General features: G+C 43.0%; 1 long non-coding RNA gene across 1 annotated transcript in view; it reads left to right on the forward strand.

Moving 5' to 3' along the window:
• Positions 1 to 15416, forward strand: part of LOC130275941 (uncharacterized) — a 55028-nt gene extending 39612 nt beyond the window's left edge. Inside the window, exon 3 of the long non-coding RNA XR_008844964.1 lies at positions 15271 to 15416. This is a non-coding gene — a long non-coding RNA (uncharacterized LOC130275941). The remainder of the gene's footprint in view (positions 1 to 15270) is intronic.
• Positions 15417 to 15868: the final 452 nt, after the last annotated feature.

Consider the following 15868-nt stretch of genomic DNA (forward strand, 5'->3'; position numbering starts at 1 on the left):
ATCCCTGACCTGTCTTCACACCCATGCCTTTTCATCCATGTTGGATCTGGCTGCTTACTGGAGACTATTGGTGACCTGAGGATTACCCTACAGTGAAGTTATTCACATTCTTGTGAGGCTTAAATCCAGGGGATCCATAAGGTTCTGTAACCAAATCTAGCAAGTGCAAAACCAGTAGTAGCTTAAAGGGGCACTCCGGTGGAAAACAATATTCATATCAACTGGTTCCAGAAAGTTAAATTATTCTATTAAAAAATATTAATCCTTCCAGTTCTTATTAGCTGCTGTATACTACAGAGGAAGCTGAATTGTTCTTTTCTGTCTGACCACAGTGCTCTCTGCTGACACTGCTGTCCGTGTCAGGAACTGTCCGGAGCAGGAGCAAATCCCCATAGCAAACCTATCCTGCTCTGGATAGAGGTGTCAGCAAAGAGCACTGTGGTCAGACAGGAAAGAACTATACAACTTTCTCTGTAGTATACAGCAGCTGATAAGTCCTGGAATGATTAGGTTTTTAAATAGAAGTCATTTACAAATCTCATAAGTAAAGGAGCACGTAGGTGCACTCACTGCTCAGCGGAGATAGCTCCGTCTCGGAGTCCGTTTCACGGGTTTCTGGGTCTCAGCGCAGGTATGTGGCGCTAAGAATGCGCAGGTATGTGGCGCTCGGATTGCCTCCGAGCGCCACATACCTGCGCTGATGTTGAGACCCAGCACCCCGTGAACCGGACTCTGAGACGCAGCTATCTCCGCTGAGCGGTGAGGTCGCATACATGCTCCTTTACTTATGATATTGAATTAGGTCGCCGAGACGGCGCTGCAGATCGTTTAAGGTGAAGTTGCCTCTTGTGTGCTCTCCCCTTTCCTGCCTCACTTTTGTTTCATTTACAAATCTGATTAACTTTCTGGCACCAGTTGATTTGAAAACATTTTTTTCCACCGGAGTTCCCCTTTAAGTATCCCTTCTTCAAGTATAATTTTATACACCCCCAAACTGCGCCCTGTCGATCCATACTGCTCCTCCTGTCAACCGATGGCCAAATCCACAGATCAAAGTCACAAATCACCATTTCCATCCTGCTTCTTCATGCCTAAAAACACATTTGTAAAGCGATCTGCTGGGGACAGATTCACGAGTTTGTTTTTTAGCAGAAATATATATTGTAATATCCTGCACCATACTGTCTGTGCTATCTCTAAGTATAGCAATAAAACAAGGAAATGTATCATGTTTATCAGAGAGTAGTGAACTCGGCTCATTTTCTAGCAGAAGCTGAAATGTTTCAATGTAGCGTTTGATCAAAACATCAGGAGAGATAAATCAGTCATCAGTGAACATTGATTTTATTTTCCAGGTGCTGTTTTTCATTCAATATGTTTTATAGAAAGATGATTAATGTATTGATGCCGGGGCTCTTGTTTATGATGCTATTGGAAACCCAGCCGGTTTTGGTTACATGAATATCATTTCTGCACTCAATAGTCTGGCTTGTGTCTGCATGATACACAATGAAGTTAGAACTCGGTCAAATGGTTACTTTAGGGCTATCAGATGGCAGATAATGACACTGGGGGATTTTAATATTTATGTAAATCACAAGAAAACATATGTTTCCTGGAAGTTTAACTCTTGAGATACACACAAAAATTATAAAGCTTTTTTTTAATTAAAAGTGAGGACATAGGGATTAGGCAGAAGAGATGTACTCGGTGTGGAGCCAGTTGAAGGTTGTGGCAGATCACATCATATCTTGTAGTTCTTGGCCTTAACAGTTATTGAAGATGCAGATTGTGCAGCCATAGTACCATTAAATCATGGGTGTCACTGCCAGGGTAGAAGTCATAACATCTCCTATGTGGCCAAACTTCCCTGTTAGGGTACGTAGTGTATATGCATCGTTATTTGATGCGCATTTTCTGGAGCTGATTTTTTGCTACCCATTGATCTCAATGGGTAGGAAAATACGCAGCAGCAGATATGAAGCAAAATGCGTTGCATATACGATACGTGGGACCATTCCCTTAAGAGGATTCAGAAGAGGATATGTTAATGATCACTGTGGATGAAAAAGAAGAAAATGAGAAAGGGAGTGGATAATAAAAAGAACTATGAAAGAAAGGAAAGAACATAATAATCATAATCGGGGACATTTATCATCGTTGTTTTGGTAAGCAAGTTCTGTAGTCATTTTTTTCTTGCTATTTTTTTGCTTATGTATGACATATTTATCATACTATCACAGGGGGTTGATGAATTTGGCTTACATGAGCAAAAACCAAGAAATCACTTTTAAATACAATTTTTTTAGCACACATAAGCAAAAACCAAATAATGACTACAGAACACCCCTTTGCAGCTTTGAAAAAAATGTGTGTGTGTATATATATATATATATATATATATATATATATATATAATGTGTGTGTGTTTATTATATTTTTTTAACACTGTTTTTTTTTCCCCTAAATGTACTTACTTTTTTTTTTTTTGTTACTTCTTCTACAGATCCGTGTATCCTGTGGAATCCTTCGGATTCGGTGGACTACTTCGACGACCAGCGTTTTTCTTAACGAGGGCTTGTGGGGGAGTGTTTTTTTGTAATAATTTTTTTTAAAATCAGTTGTGTTTTTTTTTTTTTACTTACTGGACAGGCTTAGTAGTGGAAGCTGTCTTACAGACGGAGTCCATTACTAAGCCGGGCTTAGCGTTAGCCACAAAAACAGCTTGCGCTAACCTCAAATTATTACCCCGGTACCCAACACCACAGGGGTGCCGGGAAGAGCCGCTACCAACAGGCCCGGAGGGTCAAAAATGGCGCTCCTGGGCCTAGGCGATAACAGGCTGCCGTTATTTAGGCTGGGGAGAGCCAGTAACAATGGTCCTTGCCCATCCTGGTAACGTCAGGCTGTTACTGTTTGGTTGGTATTTTTATTCTCAGCCAAATACCAAGTTAACCATTTTATTAAAATCAAACAAAGAAAAACGCTGAACAAAGGCAGAATGTCCAGCGCGAGTATCAGAGAACAGGATGTTTTATTCCAATAAAAGCCACAAAGACCAGGAGAACATGACAAGGTGACGTGTTTCGGTCCTAAAACTGGACCTTAGTCATACACCTAAGGGGTATGACTAAGGTCCAGTTTTAGGACCGAAACGCGTCACCTTGTCATGTTCTCCTGGTCTTCGTAGCTTTTATTGGAATAAAACATCCTGTTCTCTGATACTCGCGCTGGACATTCTGCCTTTGTTCGTTGTTTCCAGTCGGTGCTGCCCACATCGGTCCTGGCGCGACGGGCTGAGGGAGTGAGCTGGACTACACATATCTTTGTTTAAAGAAAAACGCTGGTCATCGAAGTAGTCCACCGAATCCGAAGGAGTCCACAGGATACACGGATCTGAAATGAGAAGAAAAAACAAAAAACAAAAAATGGGTTAGTACATTTATTATCACCTGCTCGCACATCTCCCGCCCCGCACAGCTACAACTCCCAGCAGGCCCTTACAGTAAGGACATGCTGGGAGTTGTAGTTGTGTGGTGCAGGAGATGTGTGGGCAAGTGACAAGCGTGTTCCCTGCCCCCAGCTGCACGACAACAACTCCCAGCATGCCCTTACAGTAAGGACATGCTGGGAATTGTAGTTGTGTGGTGCAGGAGATGTGTGGGCAAGGGACAAGCTTGTCCCCTGCCCCCAGCTGTAGGACTACAACTCACAGCATGCCCTTGCAGTAAAGGCATGCTGGGAGTTGTAATCCTGCAAAGGGAGCCCAGGCACACACACAAACACACAGTCACACACACAAACACACAGAGTCACACACAGACAGTCACACACAAACAGAGACACACAGACAGAGATAGAGACAGACAGAGAGACAGACGCACACACTCACCCATCTAGCGCAGCGCTCCTTCTCTCTGGGCGCCCTGTGAGGGACGTCAGACCGGCGCAACTGAAGACGTGGGAGCGGAGGCCAGGCACAGTGCAGGTGAAGGCCGGGGGGCTGGGGGGAGTAGAGGGGTACTGGTGGGGGCGGAGGCCGGGCACAGTGCAGGCGAAGGCCGGGGGGGGGGCTTACGGACGGGCACAGCGCAGGTGAAGGCCGGTGGGGGGTGTATGCTGACGGACCCCCACCTCTCTGACAGACTCCTATATCCCCTAATCATGTCACTGTTCCGGTCTGGTCCTGTGATTGGCTGCTGGTCCTGGCCAATCACAGGACCCAGCGGGAAATGTGAAATGACAGCAGTGGATTTAGGAGTCTGCGGCGCCGGTATATGTTATATTTAGCCCGGGCTGACATTACAGAGCAGCCGCCCGGGCTCCTCATACAGCCTCCCTGCTACCCTCACTTAATAATGATGGGGACACTGATATATATCCCCCCTTGTCTCCCACCTGCGCCGCTCAGCTCCCGCTGCTACAAGGCTACAACTCCCAGCGTGTCCTCACTGTAAAGGCATGCTGGGACTTGTAGTCTTGCAACAGTTAGCAGACAGCTGGGAGTTGTGTGGCGCTGGCAGGTGAGAGGGGTGGGATGTAAATCACTGCAGTGTCCCTGTAGCGAAGTGATGGTAGCAGGGAGAAAGTATGTCGGAGCCCGGGCGGCAGTAGCTTTTCCTGCTCCATGTTTGAGCTGGAGTAAATTTAGTAAATTTTTAAGGCAGTTGTGACTTTTTATTGCGCAGCTGCGACTTTATTGCGCAGTTAATAAATACCTGACTAAAGCAAATCCAATTTGAAAAATTTACTACGTAAGCAAGTTTGAATTTTCTTGCTTTTCTTGTTCTTCACGCAAATTGTCGCACAAAAACACACGTAGTCGCAGTTGTGACAATTTTGCTACAATTATAGTAAAGAAAACCTGACTAAACCCCTTGATAAATGTCCCCCAATAGTTCCATTTCCTAAAATCACTAACTGCTGATACTAGAATTGGCTAAATGAGACTCCATTCAATGTTTTAGGCTTCATTGTTATTTGCTGCTACACTTCTGCATGACATTTGAAAGCATACTTATCATTTTTTACCAACTACTGATACGTCATAGTGTGAAGATTTTTTTAAGTTGGGGTCTGGGTGCTGAGATCCCCACTGATCACTCAAAGGATCAGACAGAAGTGCTCAGTTAAACACTCTCTCAGGAGAGAGACCTTCTATAAAGGTTGACGACTACAAATGTTCATAACATACTGCATAAGGTATTTGGGTGTCCCGGTACCGTATCCTATCCAGTACCTTCTATTGTGGTCCCCATAGCCAGAGTCCCTAGGACGTCGGGGTCCCAATTGTCTGGTTCAGCCTTAGTCACCTCTTATCCAGATAGTAACTATCCAGTAACCAGTTGGGATTTATGTCTATAGGATTATATAAATGTAAATAAATAGTTAATTACCTTACCATAGCGTAGCAGGACCTGCGGGTCATGTAATCAGGAGAACTCTATGGTATTTCTGCTTGAGGACCTTTGGAGGTCTCTGTGACGTAGTCAAACCTATCACACTGTGAAACAGTGAGTGACAGGTGTTCGGACCAATGAGATTAGCCCCGCCCCCTGCCCATATAAGGGAGCGGCGGCCATCTTCTCTCTCTCTTGTTCCTGCACAGGCAAGCAGTAAGGATCTCTCTTGTTCCTGTGCGAGCAAGCAAGAAGCATCTGCGCTGCTGAGATCTGTGAGTCTAGGCCTGATCCTTGTGGCGACGGCCGATAACTTCTAATTACTGAGTGTATCAATCCCCACGCACTCTGCAGGATCACTGGACCTTATCTATCCCCTAAATCTGCAATAACTACCCTAAATTCAGAGACTTCTAATATCACTCAAGGTCCGCAACAATTGTCAGTCATTGCGATCTATAGAGACTGTTTGCCTGAGACTGTTATTGTTCATTGGATGTACTGCAAGCACTTAAGTGAAGTTTGTTCAAGTTCAAGTACCTTGTGGACCTTCAGTCATTTTATTACATGCACCTATCGTTTCTGGGTAGGGCGGCGATAGGCCGGAGAATTACCTCAGCATACCAGCCCTCAGCCTGGCGTCACGAACTCTAGGGTTAACATTAACCCCTTACCTACCACAACATCCCAACTACCCTACACCCCCCAGGGCTACCACAGTATGCTATTTTGTCTTTCACATTAACACTTCATATATGTTGTTACTGATGAGATTATTAGCAGTGAAAGGGCTTAATCCGAGGACAAGTTATCTTAAATAAATGTTCACATGAAGAAGTAAAAAGATATCACACTCACCGGTCCAGGAAACCAAGTAACAGCTTTATTCAGGAACTATAAAATCAGCAAGCAATATATGAACAGCGTTCCAATGCAGCTTGGGGTCAGGTGAGTGGGCGAGTGGATCACAGGTGTGGGGCGTGTGCAGTAGGGCAACAAATTGTTTCACATCATAAGTGACGCTTTATCCGGCCTCGGAGGATATCTTTTTCCTTCTTCATGTGAAAATTTCTCACTGTGACTTCTATTCCGCACCCTACACCGGTCAGTTGCAAGTTGTCCTAGCAGTCTGTGATCATAAGATATCGAAGTGGTGCCGCCGCTCCCAGTGTTTCTTTGCTTACCCATGTTTATCTTAAATACATTTTATAGATGCACAGTGAAAATTTAAAATGGCTGTTGGCCCTATAGATGTTCTGCAAGTCTACAGTTCAAGGCTCTTGGTAGCAGCTGTGATGTCCTACACATTCCAGCACCATATACTGGTCCCAAATCCACAGGGTCATTAATAAAAAGATGAACAAGTTCCCATCTCTGTCACCAGTCAATTCCTAATAGCCTAGGCTCAAGGGGCACACTTTTACATCATACTTCTCCCCATGTGATGAATGGGGATGTGGGGAACAGTAAGAAGAGCAGATGGGTCCTAGAACACTCGGATCAGTGTTCAAAAAATATGAAAAAAAATCTTCATGTTTTATAGTCACCTACAGTTTACGTGTCAGTTTGAGCAAAGGATTCTGCTGTAGTAATGCAACACTGCTAATTCACAGTCATGGTGTCCCCAATGTAAAAAATTTAAATATATATTAATGTTATCAATAATATAATAAAAATAATGATAATAATAACATCATAATATTAATAAACTAAGAAGTGGGGAAATAAATATTAGGAACTCATTTCAGGGAAGTTTTTAACTCTCAAACTGCAACACAGACTCCATATAACAAATACCCCTGGTTGCGATTGATAGAAATAAATTGCGCCTTTGAACAAATGAATAACATGTAGCAAACCGCCTGTCTGTCTGTTCTCAGCTAAGTGCTCCGACCCTTTACTTGGATTATATTAAAGCGAGCAGATCAGGAGCAGCATGATGTAATTTAAAAGACTTACTCTGCAATAGACGCCATTGCCCACAGCAACACCTACCAATCACCCAGTTCATATTGTGGGTCCTGACATAAAAACTTCTAATGCCGCGCTCCATGTCAGAGCCTGGCTGTGAGGTAGATTTCAGGCCTATTTTAATCTGTAAGAAAATAGCTGCAGGTGACATAACCTTTTATGTAGGCCCGCTGTGTACATATACAAATAATGTGGGCTCTTGACCCTGTCGACGTACATACAACTGTAAGTACAAACTTGACATTTGAAATCCCGATACCCCTTGTAGCCTTTCCTGTGCTTATTTTCTGTTTCAATAATCTGTTAGAGGTAGGAAAACGGAATGGAGAAAAAAAATGTGAATGCAGGAAGGGAGCATGAATGATTTATGCTGTCAAACTAAAATAACGTATTTAGAAAAATCTATAAATCTGTTATTTGTGACATTTTGAAGCAGAGCAGGATGCTCATTGGCCCTGCCAGCCAATAGTACAGGAAAGAAATGATGTAAATAGGTTATTATATATTAACCCACTGTCTGCTGCTTAGAAACACAGTGATAATAAAATGTCTCCCAGTTGTAGGAGGGAGACATTAATGCAGACGAGGGATACAGAGACAGTCAGCAAGGTGCTAAACGTACAATATGTCATCGTAGGCTACGTAACCTAAATGAAGGGAAATTCATTTCTGCTCAAGATTTATTTTCCCATAATGAATGTGTTTTTTATTTTGGAAGGACATGATATGTCAAATTTAAATGTATTATCCACATAAAAAACACATCTATAAAAAAAAAAAAATCTAAAACTATAGTTAGGTTCTTTTCATGACACATTTTGTTGTGTTCGGCAGGGGTATAATTTAGAACAGCTGTATAGCTGTGAGGAATACCACATATTGGCAATACATTACCATCACACAGTTACAGAATAATGTCACTATATACTGATACTAAATAAAACCCAATATTACCAAAACTAACAATAGTAACAATACCAGTGCAAAGGACATGAAATACTGCCACACCATGACCACACAGTAACAGAATATCTCCATGCTATTACTAAAGAGAACACACTATACAAAGACTAACAATACTTCTATACATTGCCCATATAGCTGTAGCTCTGTGCAGGATTTGCAGACAGAATAAGTGATTACAATGCAGTTACATTCAGTGACTCACAGGTGACGTCTTCCTTGAATCATTTACATTACTTTTGTTCTCCATCTGGCCATGACCGCTACAGTTATTTCTTCCAGCCACCTCTCATTCCTGCATTAGCGACCAGACCATATTTTTTCAGCATCATCTTCACTTTTTCTTCCCCTTGGTAGGTCCCCATTAGGTAGGTGGGTAATAGGGTCATCCAGAAGGTAGAGAGGTCCCACTGTAGGCAAATGGATGTACCCAATATGTAGCTAGGTGCCCCCAGTAGGTAGATAAGTGTCCTAGTAAGTAAATGGGGTACTGAATGTAGGTAGATAGGTTCCTCAGTAGGCGGACAGGGGCCCCAGTAAGTAGTGTTACAGTCTGCCCTCCGGCCGCAAGCTCCGGCCTTGAGCGCAGTGTCCTTGGGTCCCCGTCTGCCGGTGGAGCTGGGATTCGCATCGCGGGATGCGCCAGCATGCAAATCCCAGCCTGTCACTCACCTCCCTCCGCTGCCTCTGTATCTCAGCTCCGGCGCCAGTGCACCCATAATTAGTGTATGCACCTGACACCACATTATAAGTTCCTGAACCTCCCACACCTCCCTGCCAGATCTTCAGGCCCCTATCCTGAGATTAAGCATTCCATTTGGCCTGTTGCCTTACACGTGTTTCCAGACCTTCCCGCTATGTTATTTGACTTCACACCTTTGCCGCCTACTTTGACCTTCTGCTATGTTTGACTACGCTACTGCCTTATCCTCTGGTACCTCACTTTGCCCAGCTACCTGTGTGGTCGAGCGGTGTTGGGGGTGGTGACCTGGGTGTCACCTGCCGCAGCAAGCCCATCCTGCCTTGCGGTGGGCTCTGGTGAAGACCATCGGCACCTTAGACTCCGCTCCCTGATAAGGTCCGTGTCATCAGCCACAGAGGTTAGAGGATCCCCATCTAGCGCCGTTACAAGTATTTGGGTCCTCTAGTAGATAGGTGCCTGTTGTAGGTATATAGTACCCTTGTAGACATGTGCCCCCTTTATGTGGAGTAGTGCACTCTATAGGTACATATTTGCCCCTAAAAGTAAATAAGTGTCTTTCCCTGTAGGTAAACAGGTGGTCAATTATGTGGAAACAGGTGACACTATGTGGGTAGGCAGTGTTGTCCCAGCCCTGATCTGCACCATTCCATTTACCTGACAGAAGAACACATAGCCCGCCAAAAGCCACCAAACCAGAGGTCAAAATTACACCTTTCTGTTCTCTGTCAGGTGATTGGGGTCTATAGGTACATATTGTATGCTATATGCGCCTGGAGATTTACTGATGCAAACAGATATCACTGATATGGCGTGAAAGGAGCCTAACCCAGCAAATCAGGGCTAAAAGGGGCCGTCTGGGGATATTTTTATAAAAGGTTGAGGCTGGTGTAAAAAAAAAAAAAAAAGAATGATACCCTGATACCCCTGTTCTGAAGCTCCCAGTCCCAGCTCATGAACACTTCTTTCTGTTCCTGTAATGCATCCAATCTGCACCAAATCTGCCCTATGTGAATGTGGCCTAATATATAATAGAGAAACTTAATGTTATTTACTAGGACACTTGCAGCTAAAATGATTCCCATGATAACATTCAGGAACTGCTCATAATGCAAGTGTAGGTCCACAAGAGAACAACCACTAGATGTTAAATATGATTGTTTAAATCCTACAGCAAAGAAGCGATTGACATTATAACAGAGGCTACATTTATAAATGACCGCGGGCCTTCCAGGAAAACTCTACGTTTTCTCCAGGTTTTGATACAAATAAGAAAATGTCTCATTGTGCAAATATTAACATTGCAGCTCTTCTCCCCAGTGTAAGGCTTCAGTATAACATAGCATGAGATTTTTCAGCAAGAATATACTCGCCTGTGGTCATGTATTCTGCCAAAAAATTCATATAAACCGGTGACAATATTGTACATCAAACACATTCCAATTATTTTCTTCTTACAAATCTGAGTTTCTTTCAACATGACCCTTATAACAAACAGCCTTTGTCTGTGCCTGGCCATAACAGACCAGTCAGTGTCACGCTCAATGGGCTCATAATTTGATATTAAATTCATTGATCATCAAGTAGTACAATAGAACTCAGCTACAGATTTAAAGAAAACTTTATGCTCCCTCCTGCCTTCCTCTCCTGCAGATTAAAGAACAGAAACATAAACTATATAGATTTTTTTCATAGCGCTGCTTTAGCCGCAAAGGCGACCCCCAGTGTTTTTTGCTTACACAAAACACACAAGGTTTATTAAGAGTACAATTTATAAATATTTGAAAAGAACATTAGAACTCAAATGACCCAATTTAAGCATTATCTTCAACTTGTAATGAGTATAGTTCTCACAAGGGCGAATCCACACCAAACAGAATTACTGAGGATTTCACCTGCAGTGTCTACAGGTAAAATCTGCAGCAGATCAAGGTTCGGGGCAAGAAAATGAGATTTCATAAATCCCATCCACATGATGTGGAAGCTGGGGATTTGGGGATTTTCTGTATGGTAAAATCTGTGAATATGACAATAAAAAAAATAAAAAAAAAATAAAAATATATAGTGTTACAATATGTATAAATTACACCTTTTACAGCAACTTTGGTCAAAGTATTGAAGTCTATATCCAATTTTTTACATCAGTTTACATATATTATCAACCTATATAACACTTACACTACCCTTACTGATTCTGTGTTAAAATCTGTATTATCATTAGTATTATTTATTATTATTAGTAGTAGTAGTATTAGTATTATTATTACTACTACTGTAATATTCCAGTGCTACACTTACTAAGCCAGTCAACAGCTTGTTGACAGATCAATCCCTAACAGTCAATATACTATTTGCAGTACATAGAAAGTTCTGCACAGAAACTGAACAAGCAGGGAATGCATGGAAGATCAAAGGAGGCCATACACATTACATAAATGTAGGCTAAACCAACTGATTCCAAAATGAGTGTCCGACCACTATCTAATTGTGGTGTCCCGGTACCATATTGCATAACGTACCTAGTGTAGAGGTCCCCAAAGTCAGAGTAACTACTCTCAGGTAGGATCCCTCAGGTGGGACAGCCCCTAGTCACTTCTCCTCTACTCTAACTCTCTAGTGTTAATACCTGTATATATTTGATAAATAATGTATATTTAATATAATGTATAGTACTTACCTTGTTTAGCGTCGCAGGACCTTCAGTCATGTGACCATGTGAATATCCTCTATGGTATGTTGGAGGACCTTTGGAGGTCCTTGGGTCACATGTTGCCCACAATCCTTTGTAATGGTGATTGACACAAGTATGGACCAATTAGCACTAGTCCAGTCCCTGCCCATATAAGGGAGCTGTAGCCAATTATCGCTCTCTTGGGTTGCTGCTCTCATGGATGCCGGACTAGCAGGATGGATCTGTGCAACTTGCAAAGACACGCTAGGCCTGCCGGCCTTAGCTGAACTAAAACCGTGAGTTCTAAACTACCCCCGCTAAAGCTAGCGTGACTACTGGACCGCAACTAAATCCCCTAAATCCAGTGGAACAGCGCATGATACCTTAAAGACTCTAAATTGCTAAAGTCCCAACCTTTGTCAATCTCCAAAGAAAGCAGTTGTATGCATAGAGACTGTTCCGTTTATGAAGTTTGCAGAAAATCTTCAGTAAAGGTTATAACTGTTTCAGAAAACTCTCCGGTTGTGGACATTCTATTATTATCTACCTCCCTATCGCTCTTGGGAAGGGTGGTGGTAGGACAAGCATTACTGAGGAGCCCTCACCCTGGCATCACGAATAGCAAGGGTTAACAAGCACCCTTTAATTACCGCACAGCTACAATCCCTACACCCTACTCCCCCAGGCTATCACATAATGTGCATGGGGGTATCCCAATTCTTAAATATCTAAATAAGGGGAAAAGAAGGAACATAAAGCTGAATTTCAACATATTGGATCCTGGTTTTCTTAAGAAAGGTGTCTAACAGTATCATATTTTTGATCACACTGCAGTAAATAGCATTCTGAAGCAGTGACACAATCCACGAACCAGATGCTCTTTATTTTCTAACATAAAAATACAGCCGTATTTACATTGGCACAGAACAAAACTGTGAACAAAAACTTGTCCAGTACTGATTGAACCCTTCAGGTTGCCCTCACTATACAAGTGGCATACTTAGCCACTCAGCAAAGCAAATGTTATGTGTTACCTCACACACTGGCAACAGTCACAAAGTCCTCTTTTTGAGGCAGTAGCGTTCCAGATTACTATTTCCATTAGAGAGGGTCAGGTTTCTCTCAGCTTCTCCTGCAGAATAAGATGATTTTACATGATTTTATGTATAAACCCAATATAATAAGAATCCCACAGCACCTGAGCTGATTTGGCCTAAAGTAAAAACCTGGACTGGTCAAGAAGGGAATGACCGGTCCTACTACTAACCTGCAAGTCATTCCATAAAAATCCAGACCCATAAATAGGATTTATCAAAAATCTTTGCCTGGATGGGATATGCACTTCCCAAAACCACACCCTTGACCACCAGAAGTGAAATACCCTTCATGCAGTGTTTTTTCATCTGGTGCCTGCAGGCCAGATGGCAGATATGCCAGATGAATAAGAACAAGGCTTTAAATGAATTTTTCTGTTGTATGAAAATCTAAGAGCATGAGTTAGAGGGCCATATCTCTACAAATACCGTATATACTCGAGTATAAGCCGACCAGAGTATAAGCCGAGACCCCTAATTTCAACCCAAAATCCCAGGAAAAGTTATTGACTCGAGTATAAGCCTAGGGTGGGAAATACCTCATCCCCCCCTGTCATCATCCAGACCCGTCATTAACATCCTCATCATCATCCCCTTGTCATCATCCCACACATCCCCCCTTCATCATCCCCTTATCATCCCACACATCCCCCCTTCATCATCCCCTTGTCATCATCCCACACATCCCCCCTTCATCATCCCCTTATCATCCCGCACATCCCCCCTTCATCATCCCCTTATCATCCCACACTTCCCCCCTTCATCATCCCCTTGTAATCATCCCACACCCCCCTTCATCATCCCCTTGTCATCATCCCCACCCCCCTTCATCATCCCACACCCCCCCCCTTCATCATCCTCTTCTCATCATTCGCCCTCAGTGGTCTTCAACCTGCGGACCTCCAGAGGTTTCAAAACTACAACTCCCAGCAAGCCCGGGCAGCCATCGGCTGTCCGGGCTTGCTGGGAGTTGTAGTTTTGAAACCTCCGGAGGTCCGCAGGTTGAAGACCACTGCGGCCTTCAACATCATCCAGCCCCCTCTCACCCCCTTTAGTTCTGAGTACTCACCTCCGCTCGGCGCTGGTCCGGTCCTGCAGGGCTGTCCGGTGAGGAGGTGGTCCGGTGGGATAGTGGTTCCGGGTTGCTATCTTCACCGGGGGCGCCTCTTCTCCGCGCTTCCGGCCCGGAATAGAGGCGTTGCCTTGACAACGACGCAGAAGTACGTTGGCAATGAACGCACCTCTGCGTCGTTGTCAAGGCAACGTGACTATTCTGAGGCCGGGCCCGAAGCGCTTAGAAGAGGCGCCCCCGGTGAAGATAGCAGCCCGGAACCACTATCCCACCAGACCACCTCCTCACCGGACAGCCCTGCAGGACCGGACCAGCGCAGAGTGGAGGTGAGTACTCAGAACTAAAGGGGGTGAGAGGGGGCTGGATGATGTTGAAGGCCGCAGTGGTCTTCAACCTGCGGACCTCCGGAGGTTTCAAAACTACAACTCCCAGCAAGCCCGGACAGCCGATGGCTGCCCGGGCTTGCTGGGAGTTGTAGTTTTGAAACCTCTGGAAGTCCGCAGGTTGAAGACCACTGCGGGTGGGGGAGTTCACTCGAGTATAAGCCGAGGGGGGTGTTTTCAGCACGAAAAATTGTGCTGAAAAACTCGGCTTATACTCGTGTATATACGGTAATCTCTATATAAAATATATAAAAATCTCTATACGTTATATGCCAAACTTTGAAGATTGCCGACAGATAAAGACCACTGTAAATCTAGGTTGTGATCGCATATTAAGGGATTCTTTCATTTCCCCATATATCTCAATGGTGATACTGATTTACTGTACATTTCAATACAATAACATGGTTTGTTGCAGTCTAAATGAATAGAGAACAATTTGTTGGTCTCAGGGAGGACAAAGCAGAAAATGTCCCAAATGGCCGCCCAAGGCAGTGGGCGAATAAGAGAGAGATGCAGGTCAAAAAGAAGTCAATGGTCTTATCATCATGATGCTGGCTCTACAGGGATATATATATATATATATATATATATATATATATATATATATATATATATAAATGTTTCCTTGTAGATTACATTTCACAGATTAAATACTGGAAAAATCATTCGTAACTATATTACATTTACAATTTTGGTTTAATCCGTGACCAGCCTGAGGGGTTCCAACGCTTTGCTGTGCAAAACATAATTTTTAAAATGCTCGGTACTGGACAGAAGCCTGATGTTCTGCCCTGGCTAAAATATAGATTTACAGGTCCGTCAATAACCAGTAAGCTATTAAAGAACCTCCTCATACTTGTCCATTTCCCAACAACTTTTACCTATTGACAGCATACATCACACGGCAGCTTCTATTCAATACAGGATAAAGAATATATCATGTTTCAATGTAATTATATATTAGTGTTCTAGTGTAATGGAGACAATTACTTATTGTTGTGATTTATTTTGCAGGCACGGCTGAAATCTGTTTAATTTCCGAGACCACATTAGAGGACAGGAACTGAATTTTTATTAAATTTTGAAGACAAGGAAGACAGTTTAAACACTATTTCACTCAATAAGGAAATTCAGAGAATCGTGGGTTTATTTCAACACAAAGAACCATAGTTATAAAGAAATGTAACTTTGTGAATTTTATTAGTCGGTTAATGTATGTATGTGCCTGGTGTCTGTTTGAAAAATTCAAATAAGGAGAATTATCAAAAGTATCATTATACCACACATACAAAAAAATTATCAAAAATATCAACATACACACCTACATAAAACAATGAGAGTGAATTGTTTGAATTACTGACAGTTTTTTTCCAGATCAAGTATAGGAAAGAATTATAGAATCAATGAAGAAGAAAAAAGTATGGGATTGATCAAATAAATCCCAGTTAGTTCTTGTTGGCCTTAATTAGACTTTTAAGATGCCTAAAAGGGGTACTCCACTGGCCAGCATTCGGAAGTAAATGTTTTAAATACTGTTTTCATGCTGTTGGGGTCGGCCACCCCTCCTGACATCACGGCCACGCCCCCTCAATATAAGTCTATGGGAGGGGGT

The sequence above is a fragment of the Hyla sarda genome, chromosome 6 (assembly GCF_029499605.1).
Source record: "Hyla sarda isolate aHylSar1 chromosome 6, aHylSar1.hap1, whole genome shotgun sequence".
In the NCBI taxonomy this organism is placed as follows: domain Eukaryota; kingdom Metazoa; phylum Chordata; class Amphibia; order Anura; family Hylidae; genus Hyla; species Hyla sarda.